The 19183-nt window shown below is 48.7% G+C and overlaps 1 protein-coding gene across 1 annotated transcript in view; it reads right to left on the bottom strand.

Annotated features, from left to right (window-relative positions):
- Window positions 1-18653, bottom strand: part of KLC3 (kinesin light chain 3) — a 231664-nt gene extending 213011 nt beyond the window's left edge. The window contains 2 exon segments of the mRNA XM_030217437.1: window positions 18277-18363; window positions 18634-18653. The gene's annotated coding sequence lies outside the window, so the exon portion shown is untranslated.
- Window positions 18654-19183: the final 530 nt, after the last annotated feature.

Here is a 19183-nt window from a genome sequence, read left to right as displayed (position 1 = left end):
TCTCCGAAGCTTGCTTCAGCGGCTCGAAGGTTGAACACTGAAGAGCCTTTAATACTAGCCCCAGGTTCCAGGCCGGGCAAGGTGCCCGCACGGGAGGCCGGAGCCGAAGCACTCCTTTCAGAAACCGTGCAATGTCCGGATGTGAAGCCAGGGAGAGGCCAGCGACCTTCCCCAGAAAGCACGACAATGCTGAAACTTGAATACACAGGGAATTATAGGCCAAGCCTTTTTGTAAACCATCCTGCAGAAAGTCAAGTATCGGCGAGACAGAAGCCCGCATGGGTGTGATCGCTTTAGAAGCACACCAAGCCTCAAACTGGCACCAGATCCGAGTATAGGCAATGGAAGTGGAATGCTTGCGGGCCTGCAAGAGAGTGGAGATGACCTTGTTAGAATAGCCCTTGTCTCTCAATTGCGCCCTCTCAATAGCCATGCCGTAAGACTAAAGCGGAATGGATCCACCATAGTCACTGGGCCCTGCGTCAACAGGTTCAGAACCAGAGGCGAAGGAAGGGGAGCCTCCATCAGTATCCACCGGAGGTCCGCATACCACGGCCGCCTGGGCCAATCCGGGGCAATGAGGATCACCACTCCTTAATGTAGCCGAATTCGCAGGAGGAGCCTCCCTATTAAGGGCCAAGGAGGGAACACATACAGGAGGCCCGGAGGCCAGGGTTGAGCCAAGGCATCCAACCCCGCCAAGCGAGGATCTCTCAGTCTGCTGAAAAAGGACGAGACTTTGGCATTTGTGCTTGACGCCATAAGATCCATTACAGGCTTTCTCCATTTGGCACAGATCTGAAGGAACACTTCATCTGCCAGTTCCCACTCCGCTGGGTCGATTTGATGCCTGCTTAGAAAACCGGCTTGCACGTTGCTCTGACCTGCTATGTGAGCTGCTGACAGAAGCTGCAGATGTAGCTCGGCCCAGTAGCAAATTAGAGCAGCCTCCGCGGCCAGTGCTCTGCACTGAGTGCCACCTTGTCGATTTATGTAGGCCACTGCTGTCGTGTTGTCCGACAGAACTCTGACAGCCAGTCCCTCCAGAGTTTTGTGAAAGGCCAGAAGTGCCTGAAATATCGCTCTCAGTTCTAAGCGATTGATGAACCACCCTGTTTCCTCGGGTGTCCATAGACCCTGGGCATAGCTTCCCTGGCAATGTGCTCCCCAGCCCTTCAGGCTGGCAACCGCTACCACCAGGCACCAATCGGGAAGCACTAGCGGCATTTCTCGCCGCAGCATGCTGTCTGAGAGCCACCACTCCATACTGAGTCGGGCCGCAGGGAGCCACATGAGTCTGCGTTGATAATCCTAGGACATCGGAGACCATCGTTGAAGCAGGGCAATCTGCAGAGGTCTCATATGCGCTCTCGCCCATGGCACCACTTCTAAGGTAATCTTGGTCCACTCCTCTAGAAAGAGGGAAAGGCATCCTCCTACAGCTGTAAAGGAGGAGTGGACCGGCGCACCATCATTGAGAGGGTCGCCCTTGAACTCCAGGCTTAGCACCGGCCGCTGCAGATCGCTTGTCCGAGCGAAAGGAGTTCCTCTGCTGAAAACGGGCATGTTGAGTAAACCCAGCAGAGCGCCCTGGGAGATACCTTCTAGCTTCACGGAAGCGAGGTCTAGAGGAGGAGGGAACCACCTGACCCTTGGAAGAAGGCCGTGGCCTATCCTCAGGTAACTGCTGGGGTTTAGCATTCCCCAGGTCTTTAACAATCCTCTCCAAATAACAATCCTCTCCAACTCCTCTCCAAATAACAGAAGTCCCCGAAAGGGCAACTTCACCAGCCTTTGCTTAGAGGCCATGTCAGCCGCCCAATGCTGTAGCCACAGAAGGCGGCGGGTGGACACCACCACAGACATCTGTTTAGCCGAAGCTCTGACCAGATCATAGAGGACATCAGCTAAAAATGACAAGGCCGACTCCATGAGCGGTGCAACCTCAGCGAGGGACTCCGCACCATCCATGGGCTGTTCCACTGCCTGTGGTAACCAAGAAAGGCAGGCTCGAGCAGCATAAGAACTGCAAACAGACGCCCTTAAGGCTAGGCCCAAAATCTCAAAGGACCGTTTTAGCGCTGATTCCAGGCGCCGGTCCTGAATGTCCTTCAGGGCGACCCCTCCCTCTACTGGGAGGGTGGTCTTTTTTGTCACAGCCGTGACTTAGGCATCCAAAACGGGCCAAGTGCTCCTCACTCAGAGGGTAAAGATGCCCCATCGCCCTGGCCACTTTCAAGGGTCCCTCTGGGTCAGCCCATTGAGCAGAAATACGCTCATGGATGGAGTCATGCAAAGGAAAGGCTTGAGCAGGCTTCTTAGTACTTGCCATCCTCCGATTACCAGAGGAGGCCTCGCCTTGAACAGGATCATCAATAGAGAGGGCCTGTAAGGCATCAGAGATAAACACTGGCAGTTCATCGCGGTGGAAAATCCAAACCGCAGTGGGATCATCCAGATCCAGTGGCAAACTGGCACCTTCCTCTGGCTCCTCAGACCACGAAGGCCTGCCAGATCCCTCAGAGTCCCCACAGCCCGACCACGGGGGGGGGGGGGGGGGGGGGGGGGGGGGGGGAGAGAGGTGCGCCACTCTCCGACGGGAATTTATCCGTATATGTTTAGCGTGCATCCAACACTCAGGGGCATCCACTTCTGACATCTGCCCCGAGCAATCATCAGACGGAGGGAGACCAGGTAGCAACACAGTGTCAGACACCTGCGGCAGAGCTCTTTTCAGCATGAAGGTTTTATGTAAAATAAGCACAAACTCAGGGGAGAAAAACTCAGCCTGACCTCCCCATCTCCGAATTAGGAGCTACGGGGAACAGAGCTCCTCTGGTAGCCTCGGCCCGAGGCGCCCCTCTGCTCACAGACTCCTCCACAACCGCGGGAGTCGAGCCATGCGGCGCTTCCAAGATGGCGTCCACTGCCAGCTCCATTGATCGGGAAGACTCATCGCTCACCATGCTCGTACTGGCTCTACCGTCTATACAGCACGTTTTACAGAGCCCCACTGCTGATCTGCGCTTGCCACAAAAGGAACAGCGCTTGACTCCCTCAGCAGCCATCGTCGAAAAACGGCGGAATAAAATACAAAATGGCGGCTTTGCACCAAAATCACCCCGATCGGAACGCCATCCGCGGGCCCTCCCCGGAGGAGCTGAGTACCGCTCTTACCTCAAAGGACCGAGTCCACCGAACTCCGGTCACGTTGCACGTCAATAAAAGCCTCAGAATAGCAGCACATAAAAAGCGCTTTTTTTTTTTTTTTTAACGCTGTGAGGAAAGTTGGAGGCAAACAGCTACAGAGGTACTCTGGAGGCAGTAGAGGGTGGGAAAGGCAGGGACAGGGCAAACCTATGTGCCTGCATCCACAATGGGTAAGGCAGGGAAAGGGCGAACCTATGTGCCTTTAAAGTGGGCACCACAAGCCACCACACCCCAGCTCAACTGGCCAAGCACAGGAGCCTCCCCAGGCAGAAATTTTCAAGGAGCTGAACAAGCTGCGTCCTACCCTGCTGAGAGATAGAGAAACAAACCAGTAGAGAATCCACAAACGTGGAGAACTCAATGAAATCCCATGGATAGTCACAATACAACAAAACAGTGGGTAAAAAACCAGGAGTTCCAGAGTGAAGATGAACCAAACTTTATTAATCAGTATATTGACTCCACACAACGTTGTGTTTCGGCCAAAGGGCCTACATCAGGAGCCTACAAATAAAAACAATATAAAACAAAATATAAAAGAATATAACACTAAAAACAAATGATAATACATATATAATCTGAAAACTATGCAAATATTAAATGAGAAAATAAAGAACAAAACAGCTACAGCATTCATGAAACATGAACATCTTGAAAGTAAATAAAGCTTAAAACATATAACAAATATAAAATTTAAAATTTAAATGCTATGCAAATGTGATGTGATTTTAAAGTGAAAAGCTAATATAAAGAACAAAACAGCAAGAGCATTCATATAACATGAAGCATAATAATAGTAAATAAAACCTAAAACATTGATATGAATAAATACTGAGAGGCAGATGGAGCTAGCCATCCTAGAGGCACTATGATTTTCAGTGTTCTCTATCTCCCCCTGCTGGTAGGTGGACACAACCCATTCGTAATGGATTCATCTGCTGCTGATGACAAGGAAGCATCTGTTTATGCTTTCCAAAAATACTAGAACTAGGGGGCATGTGATTAAGCTACAAAGTAGTAAATTTAAAATGAATCAGAGAAAATGTTTCTTCACTCAACGTGCAATTGAACTCTGGAATTCGTTGCCAGAAAATGTGGTAAAGGCGGTTAGCTTAGCAGAGTTTAAAAAAGGTTTGGGCGGCTTCCTAAAGGAAAAGTCCATAGACCATTATTAAATTGGACTTGGGGAAAATATTTCTGGGATAAGCAGCATAAAGTGTTTTGTACTTTTTGGGGGGATCTTGCCAGGTATTTGTGACCTGGATTGGCCACTGTTGGAAACAGGATGCTGGGCTTGATGGACTTTTGGTCTGTCCCAGTATGGCAATACTTATGTACTTATCCAGAGGGCCGTTTTATTTTTGTAAAGGCCGAGTTCAATGGGACATTCTATACATTGGTAAATATTTATGCCCCCAATGTTGGTCAAGGAATCTTCTTTGAGTCTTTATTGCCTAGGTTGCTCTTCTTCCAGCAGGGCACTTTGGTAATAGGAGGAGATTTCAATTTGACGTGCCATCTTCTGATGGATAACTCCTCGGGTAAAATTCAATATGCCAAGCGGGATCATGTTATATTGAGAAGTTTCATGGCTCGCCTGGGACTGGAAGATGTCTGGCACTTATACCACCCAGGAGAGTGGGAGTATTCCTTTTACTCAGCTTTACGTGATTCTTATACTCGAATACATCTATGGATGCTGGAGCGTGGCTCATGTTCATTGGTATCTCAAGTATTTATTGCACAACGGGTGTGGTCGGATCATGCTCCAGTATCATTGGTGCTTAATTGGCATAGAGCGAGACCATCAAGCGCACCCATCCCTTCACACAATCAGTCAGCAACTACGTCAATGTAGGAAAGAGTTGCACGAGTTGGATTTGGAGGATTTGGCTACCTCTCTACAACAGGTCCATCAAGAATATTTCTAAGTCATCTATTGGCGGCCAAAATACGAAAACAGCAATCCCAAAATGTAATAGTGCAGATGAAAACCTCGAGAGGTGACATGGTCCAGGGCGACAACGCAATTGGGTAAGAAATGGCTCAGTATTCTGAGACACTGTATGCGGTAAGTCTAGGGGTTTTAGACGCTGAGCTGGAGAGCTATCTAGATGGCATCGCACTTCCTGGTTTCTCCTCCAGTGTTGCAGCCCAACTCTCAGTTCCAATTTCTATAGATAAAGTTGGTTTGGCATTATGAATTGGAAAACGAGCAAAGCCCCGAGACTGGATGGTTTTTCCAAATTTTTTTCTATAAAAAATTTGCTCAGATTTTGGTCAAATCACTGACCCATTGTTATAATACCTTACTTATGGAATCTCAATTACCATTCTCATTTTGTCAAGCAGGTGTGACTTTAATAAACAAATCGGGGAAAGATCCGGCTCAATGTAGTTATCCAATATCATTACTGGGGTTAGATTATAATTTGTTAACCCAAATCTTGGCGGCTAGACTACAACAATATCTGCCAGAGTTGGTCCATGAAGACCAATCAGGCTTCATAGCAGGGCAACAACCAAAAGACAATATAAGGTGTTTGTTAGATCTAATTTGGGCGGGCCATCAGGGGCAGCCTCCTGCAGTAGTTCTTAGTATAGATGCAGAGAAAGCATTCTATCGGGTGATTTGGCTGTTCATGTTTGCCACACTCCGTCGGTTTGTCTTTTCTGGAAATTTTGTGTGCTGATAGCGCTTATTTATGATCCTCCGATGGCAAGCCTTCGGATTAATGGCACATATATGAAATTTTTTCAAATTTCTCGAGGCACTCGACAGGGATGCCCATTATCCCCACTTATATTTGCGCTGATTATGGAACTGTTGGCCCAGAAGATCCATGATAGCCCTCAATGTAAGTCAGCAGAAGCATAGGATCCTACTGTATGCTGATGATATACTCTTCACTTTGTCGAATCCCGTAACATCTTCAGAAGAAGTAACGGACCTGCTATGCTGTTATGGTCAGGTTTCGGGGTTTACCGTTAACGCAGCCAAATTGGAGATTTTGAATCTTACATTGGCAGGTACTGATCTTCAGGCCCTTTGTCAACGCTTTCCCTTTAGGTGGGCGTCTCATAGTATCTGGTATTTAGGAGTAACTATCCCGGCAGTCTGTTTTTGCTGAATTACCCGCCCTTCTTAAACACGAGTAATAGCAGACCTGGATCGCTGGGATGGGCTTAGTCTCTCTTGGGTGGGGAGTATTAATGTGGTGAAGATGAATGTGCTACCCCGTTTTTTTTATACTATTTCACATGTCTCCCATTACCCATCCCGAAAGGGTTTTTGTTTAAACTGCAAAGGAAAGTGTTCCATTACATTTGGCAACAGAAACCACCTCGGGTGCAGAGGAATTTTATGTATGTGACCAGAGAACAGGGTGGAATAGGGGTACCAGATTTTTTTTTAAGTATTGTAGAGCGTCTCAACTCACGACCCTTTTTGAATGGCGTGCTTTTCTGGATAAGTGCTGGGTGCAGCTGGAGCAAGCAATGCTAAGAGAAATGCCATTACAATATATATCTTGGCTATCCTTGCCCCAGCTCCACTCCAGACTTGCTCAAGCTCCTTATGGGGCATCCTGCATGTTAGCCCTCTGGTACTCCATTAGGTTGTCTCTTTTCCCTAAACAATATTTTTCAGCTACTCCAATAGTGTATGCCTCGGGTTTCGATGCACCGGCCCACACCGGGGCCTTCCACAGGTGAAAGAAGCAAGGTTGTAGGATGTTAGACCAGCTGGTGGTTCAGGGGATTCCGATTCCCTTTTCTGTATTCGGGATAGATAGGGGTTGAGGGAAGGAGACCATTTCTTCTATGATCAGTTATATGATTTTATGAGGAGGAAAGTCCTTCCAGATTGGGAGGGGGGGGGGAGAGAAATCAAGCTATCAAGCTTTGCTTAACATTTTTCATATGGTGGTAGGGACCGGGTTAATTTCTAGACTATATCAAGCATTGCTGTTTAGTAAGCCCATAGTTCAGTTATATGAAAAACAATGGGAGGCATGAATGGGTGTTCCTTAATCGACAGCACACTGGCAAAGTATTTACAAAAGACTTGCATGAGTTTCCATCACAGAAGTTTCCACTGCATCCAATTATATTGTACATGGCTATAAAATATTATTCCAATGGTACTATACCCCAGCTAGATTACAGAAGATAATTGGGGCTGGAACAGGATATTGTTGGAGAGGATGTGATGTTGAGGGCTCTTTTGCACATATTTGGTGGTTATGTCCAAAAATACTTACTGGGAGATGGTTTCTAAGATTCTTCAAGAGATGTTAAAACTCTCACGTTCTCCATTCATTCTTAGCTATTTGCGCAATGATTATCCAGCCCAGTGGGAGGACACATGGTGGTATCTGTGGCTCACCTTTGTGTGGTGGCCGCTTGGCGGCAGCTGGAACCTCCCAACAAAGACAATTTGCTACTAAAAACTGACAATTTATATCTGATGTCAAAACTGACTGCTCTGAAATATGATTGTATGGGACACTTCCATGCTATATGGAAGCCATATCACCAATGGAGAGGTACTCATTGAAAGATTTTCGAACTATGGTATTATGTTCATGTTTAGAGAAACTGTGGTAGGGAAGGAAGGTTAGAGTGGGGGGGGGGGGGATGATTATGTTGTTTGATGATATATACATCATTGTATCACTGCATTGCCTTAAGATATTGTGATTTTGTAATGTTTATACAAAGAATATAATAAAAACTAAAAATTCAAAAAACAAACAAACAAAAAAGATACAGGCAGGTGGTATTGCAGTGGGTCCACTAATCCTTGGAGATTGCAGTGGCGTTCCTAGGGGGGCTGACACCCGGGGCGGATCGCTGATGCGCCCCGCCCCCCGGATGCAGCGCCGCCCCCCCCCCCCCGGCGAAAGGACACCCCCCGCGAAAGACCCCCCCCCCCGAGTGCACACCGCTGGGGGGGTGCCGCGCGCGCCTGTCCTTCCTTCGTTCTATGCTCCCTCTGCCCCGCAACAGGAAGCAACCTGTTCCGGGGCAGAGGGAGCATGGAACGAAGGAAAGACAGGTGCGCGCGGCACCCCCCCAGCGGCGTGCACCCGGGGCGGACCGCACCCACTGCCCCCCGCCTAGGAACGCCACTGGGAGATTGTAACGTCTATCTTAATCTGGCCCTAGATTCCACTGGGGCATAGACCCTGGGTGAGAAGCTGAAGTCTCATGCTTTGAAGCTTCATTTGCAAGATCTTGGCCTGTATAATGTGTGGAGAGATGAACATGGCACACAACGGGACTATACTTAATAATCCTATTACTTCAAACTGTACGAATTTTACCACTCCAGTTATAATTAAGTGTACTTCTACTCTTATCCTACTCTGTATTGCTCACTAGAAGCTGTAGTCCCATCCCCGGAGACTTATCAGCTTCATTGGGATTACTTCTCTCTATATGCTACTATATATTCGTCCCAGAGTTGTATTCTCTTTTCCGGAACCTTATCAGCTTCCTTGCACCTACTGTTACTCTATTTTCCACTCTGTATATATTCCCGGAGTTGGTACTCTCCTCTCCGGAGCCTGTAAGCCACATTGAGCCTACTGCTATGCGGGAAAATGTGGGATACAAATGTAATAAATAAATACTTTCTTTTCCTCTCCTCATCTGCAATACTCCCGTATAGATTATCTTTTTTTTTTTTTTTTTGATAACTATTTGAGAGGTAGAACATGAAGTTCGGGTATTAGCAACATAACTTTTTCTGACCATGCACCTTGTTGGGTGACCTTTTTGGAATTTGTGAGGATTCCACTGAGTGCTTATGGATGCTTAACACTAGCCTCCTGAGAGATGAGGTGGTTGTTCAAGAATATAGAACCCTATTGATGGAGTATTTGGAGCTTAATCTGACATCTGGCCCCTCTCTACCTATAGTTTGGTTCCAGAAAAGTCCTTAGTGAGCTGCGGAGGGTTTAATTCTTGTTTGAAAGTGTGTATCAGGTATTATAAATACTCAGGTAAAGTTAGCTCTATTTTGGCGTATTAGCTGAGGAAAGCTCAAGTGGACCGGGTGGTAGGGAAAAGGATAGATCTGGGCAGTTGCTATATAAATCTTCTCAGATTAGACATCATGTTAGATAGTTTTTAGCAGCTTTGCATACTGTGGATTCTACCATTGATGATGCCAGGATTGTCTCCTACTTAGATAAGTTAAATTTGCCTTCACTTATGGAGGCTTAGAGGGAAGGTCTTGAGGCTTTGGTTCAGTCAGACAAAGTGTTGATTGCTATTAGCTCTATGGTAGCTGGGAAACCCCTGGATTGGGCGGTCTTCCTTTGGAGTTTTATAGGATTTTTGCCTACAAGTATCCGTTTTGATAGCACAACTTAATAATGGTGTTAGAGAAGGAAATTCTATTCCCCCATCTATGCTGGATGCTTGGATTTCAGTACTATGTTACCTAAGTACTTTAACCCTTTAGTAACCCACCGGAAAGGGAAGGAGGCTTGCACGGTCGCCAGGGTGGGGCCATCTATAGTAAGATTAAGTGCTTCAGTCTTGTCCATATTAACTTTGAACCCTGACACCAAGGAATATGCCTGAACCAAATTGGGAAAAGTGATAATAGGGGAGGTTAGAGATAACACATTGTCAGCAAAAAGACTGACCTTATATTCTGACTACCCATTAGCACTTCCTTAATGTCAGGGTTATAGTATATAGCCGCTCACCAGGGCAAACAAAAGTGGGGAAAAGGAGCACCCCTGTCTAGTGCCACGAATAAGCTGAAACATAGATGAGGTACCCCTCTTAACTCTCACACTAGCTCTGGGATAGGAATAAAGCAGACTGAAGCACTTAATCTTACTATAGATGACCCCACCCTGGCGACCGTGCAAGCCTCCTTCCCTTTCCGGTGGGTTACTAAAGGGTTAAAGTACTTAGGTGTTTGGATTCAACCACATTATAATGATGATCTGTATGAAGCTAATTACTCTAAACTGATTTCTAGTATTTACGTTGATTGGGAGCATTGGAATAGCTTGTCCTTTACCTGGTTTGACTGGATTTCCACTGTTAAGATGAATGTATTACCTAGGCAGCTTTATCGTTTCAGGTTCTTCCTGTTGCAGTTCCTAAGAGTGTTGTTTTTTCTCTTCAAAATAGACTCTTGAGATTTATTTAGGGGGCTAGAACACCAAGATTTTCTAGGAAAAGGGGGGTTGGGGGTCCCTGACATGGCAATATTACCAGGCTGCACAAGCAAGAGCTGCTGTAAAATGGTTTCAGAACCATGCTTACAAGCTGTGGGTTCAAACTGAACTATTCCAGGGTGGGGCAGTATCATTAAATGTCTTGAAGCTACCAGACTATTGTAGAGGGGAGGTCACCTACTGTTCTTCATGCCCTTCGGATTTGTGGACACCCTGAATCCTTTGCAGGACTTCCAGCTGTCTCGCAACATACAAAATTTGTTGTAATGCTTTGTTCCCTCCTGGGTTGGAATCACCCATATTTGAGGTTTGGAGGCAGTGGGGCTTAAATCACTGGGGCCAGATGTAGGATAAATATTCCTTTATCACTTTTGCCACTTTGGTGCGAGATTATGATCTGCCACAGACTCACTTTTATGCTTACGTGCAAGTGAAATATTTTTTTAATGTCTAAAGAATTGAAGAAATGTCTCACAAGTCAGTATGCCTTCTTGGAGGATGTATGTAAGGACTTTTCACTATACAAAGCATCTGGTGGGAAGGCTCTATGTTCCTCTCTGAGATTCTACTCTCCCAGATTTTGCTCATCGGTGAAAATGAGAGCAGGAGCCTGGTGTGGTGTTCCCCTCTAAGGAATGGGACTCTATGGAAAAAGTCTTTGGACATCATTGCTATGGCTTCTAATATTAAAGAAAATAATTAAAGCGAATGCTACATACCTGTAGAGGGTATTCTCCGAGGACAGCAGGCTGATTGTTCTCACTGATGGGTGAAGTCCACGGCAGCCCCTCCAATCGGAAACTTCACTAGCAAAGGCCTTTGCTAGTCCTTGCGCGCCCATGCGCGGCCGTCTTCCCGCCCCAACCGGCTCGTGTTCGTCAGTCCCATATGTAGCAAGACAAAACAAGGGAAGACACAACTCCAAAGGGGAGGCGGGCGGGTTTGTGAGAACAATCAGCCTGCTGTCCTCGGAGAATACCCTCTACAGGTATGTAGCATTCGCTTTCTCCGAGGACAAGCAGGCTGCTTGTTCTCACTGATGGGGTATCCCTAGCCCCCAGGCTCACTCAAAACAACAAACACGGTCAATTGGGCCTCGCAACGGCGAGGACATAACTGAGATTGACCTAACAATTTATCCAACTAACTGAGAGTGTAGCCTGGAACAGAATAAAAATGGGCCTAGGGGGGTGGAGTTGGATTCTAAACCCCGAACAGATTCTGAAGCACTGACTGCCCGAACAGACTGTCGCGTCGGGTATCCTGCTGCAGGCAGTAATGAGATGTGAATGTGTGGACAGATGACCACGTCGCAGCTTTGCAAATCTCTTCAACAGTGGCTGACTTCAAGTGGGCTACCGACGCTGCCATGGCTCTAACATTATGAGCCGTGACATGACCCTCAAGAGCCAGCCCAGCCTGGGCGTAAGTGAAGGAAATGCAATCTGCTAGCCAATTGGATATGGTGCGTTTCCCCACAGCCACTCCCCTCCTGTTGGGATCAAAAGAAACAAACAATTGGGCGGACTGTCTGTTGGGCTGTGTCCGCTCCAGATAGAAGGCCAATGCTCTCTTGTAGTCCAATGTGTGCAGCTGATGTTCAGCAGGGCAGGAATGAGGACGGGGAAAGAATGTTGGCAAGACAATTGACTGGTTGAGATGGAACTCCGACACAACCTTTGGCAAGAACTTAGGGTGAGTGCGGAGGACTACTCGGTTATGATGAAATTTGGTGTAAGGGGCCTGGCCTACCAGGGCCTGCAGCTCACTGACTCTACGAGCTGAAGTAACTGCCACCAAGAAAATGACCTTCCAGGTCAAGTACTTCAGATGGCAGGAATTCAGTGGCTCAAAAGGAGGTTTCATCAGCTGGGTGAGAACGACATTGAGATCCCATGACACTGTAGGAGGTTTGACGGGGGGCTTTGACAAAAGCAAACCTCTCATGAAGCGAACAACTAAAGGCTGTCCTGAGATCGGTTTACCTTCCACACGGTAATGGTATGCACTGATTGCACTAAGATGAACCCTTACAGAGTTGGTCTTGAGACCAGACTCAGACAAGTGCAGAAGGTATTCAAGCAGGGTATGTGTAGGACAAGAGCGAGGATCTAGGGCCTTGCTGTCACACCAGATGGCAAACCTCCTCCATAGAAAGAAGTAACTCCTCTTAGTGGAATCTTTCCTGGAAGCAAGCAAGATGCGGGAGACACCCTCTGACAGACCCAAAGAGGCAAAGTCTACACTCTCAACATCCAGGCCGTGAGAGCCAGAGACTGGAGGTTGGGATGCAGAAGCGCCCCTTCGTCCTGTGTGATGAGGGTCGGAAAACACTCCAATCTCCACGGTTCTTCGGAGGATAACTCCAGAAGAAGAGGGAACAAGATCTGACGCGGCCAAAAAAGAGCAATCAGAATCATGGTGCCTCGGTCTTGCTTGAGTTTCAACAAAGTCTTCCCGACCAGAGGTATGGGAGGATAAGCATACAGGAGAACCTCCCCCCAGTCCAGGAGGAAGGCATCCGGTGCCAGTCTGCCGTTGGCCTGAAGCCTGGAACAGAACTGAGGGACCTTGTGGTTGGCTCGGGATGCAAAGAGATCTACCAAGGGGGTGCCCCACACCTGGAAGATCTGTCGCACTACTCGGGAGTTGAGCGACCACTCGTGAGGTTGCATAATCCTGCTCAGTCTGTCGGCCAGACTGTTGTTTACTCCTGCCAGGTATGTGGCTTTGAGCACCATGCCTTGACGGCGAGCCCAAAGCCACATGCTGACGGCTTCCTGACACAGGGAGCGAGATCCAGTGCCCCCCTGCTTGTTGATGTAATACATGGCAACCTGGTTGTCTGTCTGAATTTGGATAATTTGGTGGGACAACCGATCTCTGAAAGCCTTCAGAGCGTTCCAGACCGCTCGTAACTCCAGGAGATTGATCTGCAGATCGCGTTCCTGGAGGGACCAGCTTCCATGGGTGTGAAGCCCATCGACATGAGCTCCCCACCCCAGGAGAGACGCATCTGTAGTCAGCACTTTTTGTGGCTGAGGAATTTGGAAAGGACGTCCCAGGGTCAAATTGAACCAAATCGTCCACCAATACAGGGATTTGAGAAAACTCGTGGACAGGTGGATCACGTCTTCTAGATCCCCAGCAGCCTGAAACCACTGGGAAGCTAGGGTCCATTGAGCAGATCGCATGTGAAGGCGGGCCATGGGAGTCACATGAACTGTGGAGGCCATGTGGCCCAGCAATCTCAACATCTGCCGAGCTGTGATCTGCTGGGACGCTCGCACCCGCGAGACGAGGGACAAGTTGTTGGCTCTCGCCTCTGGGAGATAGGCACGAGCCGTCCGAGAATCCAGCAGAGCTCCTATGAATTCGAGTCTCTGCACTGGGAGAAGATGGGACTTTGGATAATTTATCACAAACCCCAGTAGCTCCAGGAGGCGAATAGTCATCTGCATGGACTGTAGAGCTCCTGCCTCGGATGTGTTCTTCACCAGCCAATCGTCGAGATAGGGGAACACGTGCACTCCCAGCCTGCGAAGCGCCGCTGCTACTACAGCCAAGCACTTCGTGAACACTCTGGGCGCAGAGGCGAGCCCAAAGGGTAGCACACAGTACTGGAAGTGACGTGTGCCCAGCTGAAATCGCAGATACTGTCTGTGAGCTGGCAGTATCGGGATGTGCGTGTAGGCGTCCTTCAAGTCCAGAGAGCATAGCCAGTCGTTTTCCTGAATCATGGGAAGAAGGGTACCCAGGGAAAGCATCCTGAACTTTTCTTTGACCAGATATTTGTTCAGGGCCCTTAGGTCTAGGATGGGACGCATCCCCCCTGTTTTCTTTTCCACAAGGAAGTACCTGGAATAGAATCCCAGCCCTTCTTGCCCAGATGGCACGGGCTCGACCGCATTGGCACTGAGAAGGGCGGAGAGTTCCTCTGCAAATACCTGCTTGTGCTGGAAGCTGTAAGACTGAGCTCCCGGTGGACAATTTGGAGGTTTGGAGGCCAAATTGAGGGTGTATCCTTGCCGGACTATTTGAAGAACCCACTGATCGGAGGTTATGAGAGGCCACCTTTGGTGAAAAACTTTCAACCTCCCTCCGACCGGCAGATCGCCCGGCACTGACACGTTGATGTCAGCTATGCTCTGCTGGAGCCAGTCAAAAGCTCGCCCCTTGCTTTTGCTGGGGAGCCAAGGGGCCTTGCTGAGGCGCACGCTGCTGACGAGAGCGAGCGCGCTGGGGCTTAGTCTGGGCCGCAGGCTGTCGAGAAGGAGGATTGTACCTACGCTTACCAGAAGAGTAGGGAACAGTCTTCCTTCCCCCATAAAAACGTCTACCTGTGGAGGTAGAAGCTGAAGGCTGCCGGCGGGAGAACTTGTCGAAAGCGGTATCCCGCTGGTAGAGCTGCTCTACCACCTGTTCGACCTTCTCTCCAAAAATATTGTCCGCACGGCAAGGCAAGTCCACAATCCGCTGCTGGATCCTATTCTCCAGGTCGGAGGCACGCAGCCATGAGAGTCTGCGCATCACCACACCTTGAGCAGCGGCCCTGGATGCAACATCAAAGGTATCATATACCCCTCTGGCCAGGAATTTTCTGCACGCCTTCAGCTGCCTGACCACCTCCTGAAATGGCTTGGCTTGCTCAGGAGGGAGCTTGTCCACCAAGCCCGCCAACTGCCGCACATTGTTCCGCATATGGATGCTCGTGTAGAGCTGGTAAGACTGAATTTTGGCCACGAGCATAGAGGAATGGTAGGCCTTCCTCCCAAAGTAGTCTAAGGTTCTAGAGTCTTTGCCCGGGGGCGCCAAAGCATGCTCCCCAGAACTCTTAGCCTTCTTTAGGGCCAAATCCACAACTCCAGAGTCGTGAGGCAACTGAGTGCGCATCAGCTCTGGGTCCCCATGGATCCGGTACTGGGACTCGATCTTCTTGGGAATGTGGGGATTACTTAAAGGCTTGGTCCAGTTCGCCAGCAATGTCTTTTTTAGGACATGATGCATGGGTACTGTGGACGCTTCCTTAGGTGGAGAAAGATAGTCCAGGAGCTCAAACATTTCAGCCCTGGGCTCATCCTCCACAACCACCGGGAAGGGGATGGCCGTAGACATCTCCCGGACAAAGGCCGCAAAAAAGACAGACTCTCGGGAGGAGAAAGCTGCCTTTCAGGGGAGGGAGTGGGATCAGAAGGAAGGCCATCAGACTCCTCGTCAGAGAAATATCTGATGTCCTCCTCCTCCTCCCACGAGGCCTCACCATCGGTATCAGACACAAGTTCACGAACCTGTGTCTGAAGCCTTGCCCGGCTCGACTCCGTGGAACCACGGCCACGGTGTGAGCGTCGAGGTAGACTCCCTCGCCTGCAACGGCGAAGCTCCCTCCGCCGACGTCGTCGGGGAGCCTTCCTGGGAGGCGACCGCAGTCGGTACCGCAAGCGGCACCGATGTCGGAGACCTCACCCCGGGCAAGGGGCCAGCCGGCGCCTCACTCGACGGTACCGCTGGCGCAAGCACCCCCGGTACCGGAGGGGAAGGGCACAACAGCTCTCCCAGGATCTCTGGGAGAACGGCCCGGAGACTCTCGTGCAGGGCGGCTGTGGAGAAAGACACGGAAGCCGATGCAGGTGTCGAAGTCAGAGTCTGTTCCGGGCGTGGAGGCTGTTCCGGGCTGTCCAAGGTGGAGCGCATCGACATCTCCTGAACAGAGGGTGAGCGGTCTTCCCGGTGCCGATGCCTACTGGGTGCCGACTCCCTCGGCGACCCAGAGCTCTCGGTACCGACGCGGGAAGGAGACCGGTGTCGATGCTTCTTTGACTTTTTCAAACGAAGCATGTCACCGGAGCTTCCTCGGGGCCGAGGCCGAAGAAGGTCGGTCTCGGGGGGGGCTGTACCACAGGAGCCCTCAGGTTAGGGGGAGACCCACCCGAAGGCTCACCGCCACCAGCAGGGGAATGGACAGCCCTCACCTGCACTCCAGTCGAAGCACCACCGTCCGACGACATCAGCACTAGTGGAGGTCCCGGTACCACCGACGCCGACGCAGCCTTCCGATGTCTCGGCCCCGATGATGCAGAGGGTCGATGCCTCGATGCAATCGATACAGTCGCGGCCGAGGGCGGAGGTCTTGACGCTGTCGACGTCGACGCACTCGATATTCCCGGTGCCGATGCCGACGAAGAGCCCGAGAACAAAACGTTCCACTGGGCCAATCTTGCTACCCGAGTCCTTTTCTGTAAAAGGGCGCAAAGACTACAGGCCTGCGGGCGGTGCCCAGCCCCCAGACACTGAAGACACGACGTGTGCCTATCAGTGAGCGAGATTACCCGGCCGCACTGGGTGCACTTCTTGAAGCTGCTGGGAGACTTCGATGACATGGGCGGAAAAATCACGCCGGCGAAATCAAAACTCGTAATTGCGGTAAGGCACCAAAAAGAGGGGGAGAAAAAAACTCGACCCGAGGCCTCAAAAGGGCCTACCCCGAAAACGAAAGAAAACTTAACGGGGCCAAAAACTGGAAATACGGGAAGGGGAAAAAACCGAAGGGCCCTTCTCCGAAATCCCTTTCTTTTTTTTTTTTTTAAAAGCGAAAAGTCAAAAGACGCGCGAGGGTCAACTTAAGGGGCGTGAATGGCGCAAACACGACCGTACCGAGCGCGGACAAAAGAAGACTGACGAACACGAGCCGGTTCGGGCGGGAAGACGGCCGCACATGTGCTGTGCGCATGGGCGCGCGAGGACTAGCAAAGGCCTTTGCTAGTGAAGTTTCCGATTGGAGGGGCTGCCGTGGACGTCACCCATCAGTGAGAACAAGCAGCCTGCTTGTCCTCGGAGAAAAGATTTTATACCAGTGATATTTGACTCCAGATTGTATTAGCCATTGGTACCCTCAGGTTTCATCCTATGCTGGCAGCTGTGTGGTTCCATGGGTACACTAGGACATGTGTGATGACGCTGCCCGAAGGCTCAAGCCTTTTGGAAGAGCATACATTTTCAAATCATGTGGATAATGGACTTGAAGGTGCCACGGGACCCTGGGATCTTCCTTTTTAATAGGGATATCCCATGTGTTCATAAAACTCACTCTTCTAGTTCGGCATCTCCTGCATGCTGCCAAACTGACATTGGCAGCAGCCTGGAAAGATCCAGGCATCCCATCGCTGCTTAACGGAGGGTTAAGCTTCATCATATATATAGAATGAAAAAACTGACCGCTGTCAGGTGACATGCAGAAAGATGTTGAAAAGAAATTTGGGGGTCTATATGCAAGTGAACTTTTTCTGAGCGAGTGAGAGGGGTTTTTTTGTTTTTATTTTTTTCCTGAACCGTAGTTGCAGGCTGCTGGGTGAACTCTTATTTACAGGGTGTGGTCCACCTAGATGGGGGGGATATTGTACCTTACATCACAAAACTTGTTACAAATTTTGATTGTTTCCACTGTTGTAAGCTGTTGTAGAAACTTGTTAGGGGCTTTTGTTGTATGCTGCAACGTGTTTACTATTTTGTGCATATGCTTTTCTGTTTTGAAAGTTAATAAAGATCTCATTTAAATAATAATAAAAAAAAAGATAAACAGCACTTGGGCCTGAACTGGTAACCAATGGAGAGAAAAAAAAAAAAGCACAGCTGTGGCACTGTCAGATCTTTTAAGGCCAAAAATCAGTCTAGCTTCAGTGTTCTGTAGAACCTGAAGCTTTGAGCGAAGTTTAACCATAAGAGACAAATAGAGAACATTACAATAGTCTATATGATGAGCTAAAATAGCCTAGACTAGAATGGCAAAGTGTTTACTCTCAAAGTAATGATGAATATGGCGCAATTGGCAAAGTTTGAAAAATACCATTTGAACAAGGTGATTTACCTGGGGTTCAAAGGAAACAGTAGTATCGAGGACCTTGGCTGTATGTTCAACTTATAGAGATAAGTCTTTAGAAACCAAAAAGTGAATCTGGAATACAATTAACATTACAATCAAGCCAGAGCACTTTTGTCTTATATTCATTCAATTTAAAACCATGAATCAAAACTACAGTAGTTATTCTTGGAGATAGAAGTAGCGACTTTAGATATAGTGTCATGCAAGTCATCACTAACCCTCCCTCCCCCCCCCCCAATCAAGATGTTCATCAGGTTCTCTTCTCTACCTGCATCCAACAGCTTTTAAAAGTGGAGGGAGAGTGTAATAATTGTATGATTATTTACTTACAGAGAACATTACCTGTGCTGTGAGTGTGAAGGGGGATAACAGGAGCCCTGGAAGACAGCCTGTGGTCCACATGTGGCACAAAGTTACGTTCTGAAGACAACACACTCATTCGATCCTATTCCAGACAATGTACTGAAAAGCTACTGTATTAGTAACAGGTAAGGATGAGAGAATACATAAGTACATAAGTATTGCCGTACTGGGAAAGACCAAAGGTCCATCGAGCCCAGCATCCTGTTTCCAACAGTGGCCAATCCAGGTCACAAATACCTGGCAAGATCCCAAAAATGTACAAAACATTTTATACTGCTTATCCCAGAAATAGTGGATTTTCCCCAAGTCCATTTAATAACGGTCTATGGACTTTTCCTTTAGGAAGCCGTCCAAACCTTTTTTAAAACTCTGCTAAGCTAATGAGACCTTTGGGCGTAATTTTCAAATAGTCTGCTTTGATGCATAGTCCATGGTTACTTTTCACATTTCAAAAGGAGAGTGCCCATGTACTTTTCAGCTTCCTTTTTGTGCAGGTATAATTTTTAATGGAAAATACCATCTAAGTGAA

This window comes from Microcaecilia unicolor, chromosome 11, assembly GCF_901765095.1.
Source record: "Microcaecilia unicolor chromosome 11, aMicUni1.1, whole genome shotgun sequence".
NCBI lineage: Eukaryota > Metazoa > Chordata > Amphibia > Gymnophiona > Siphonopidae > Microcaecilia > Microcaecilia unicolor.
The sequence above is the reverse complement of the archived record's forward strand: the minus strand, read 5'-3'. Positions and strand labels throughout refer to the sequence as shown.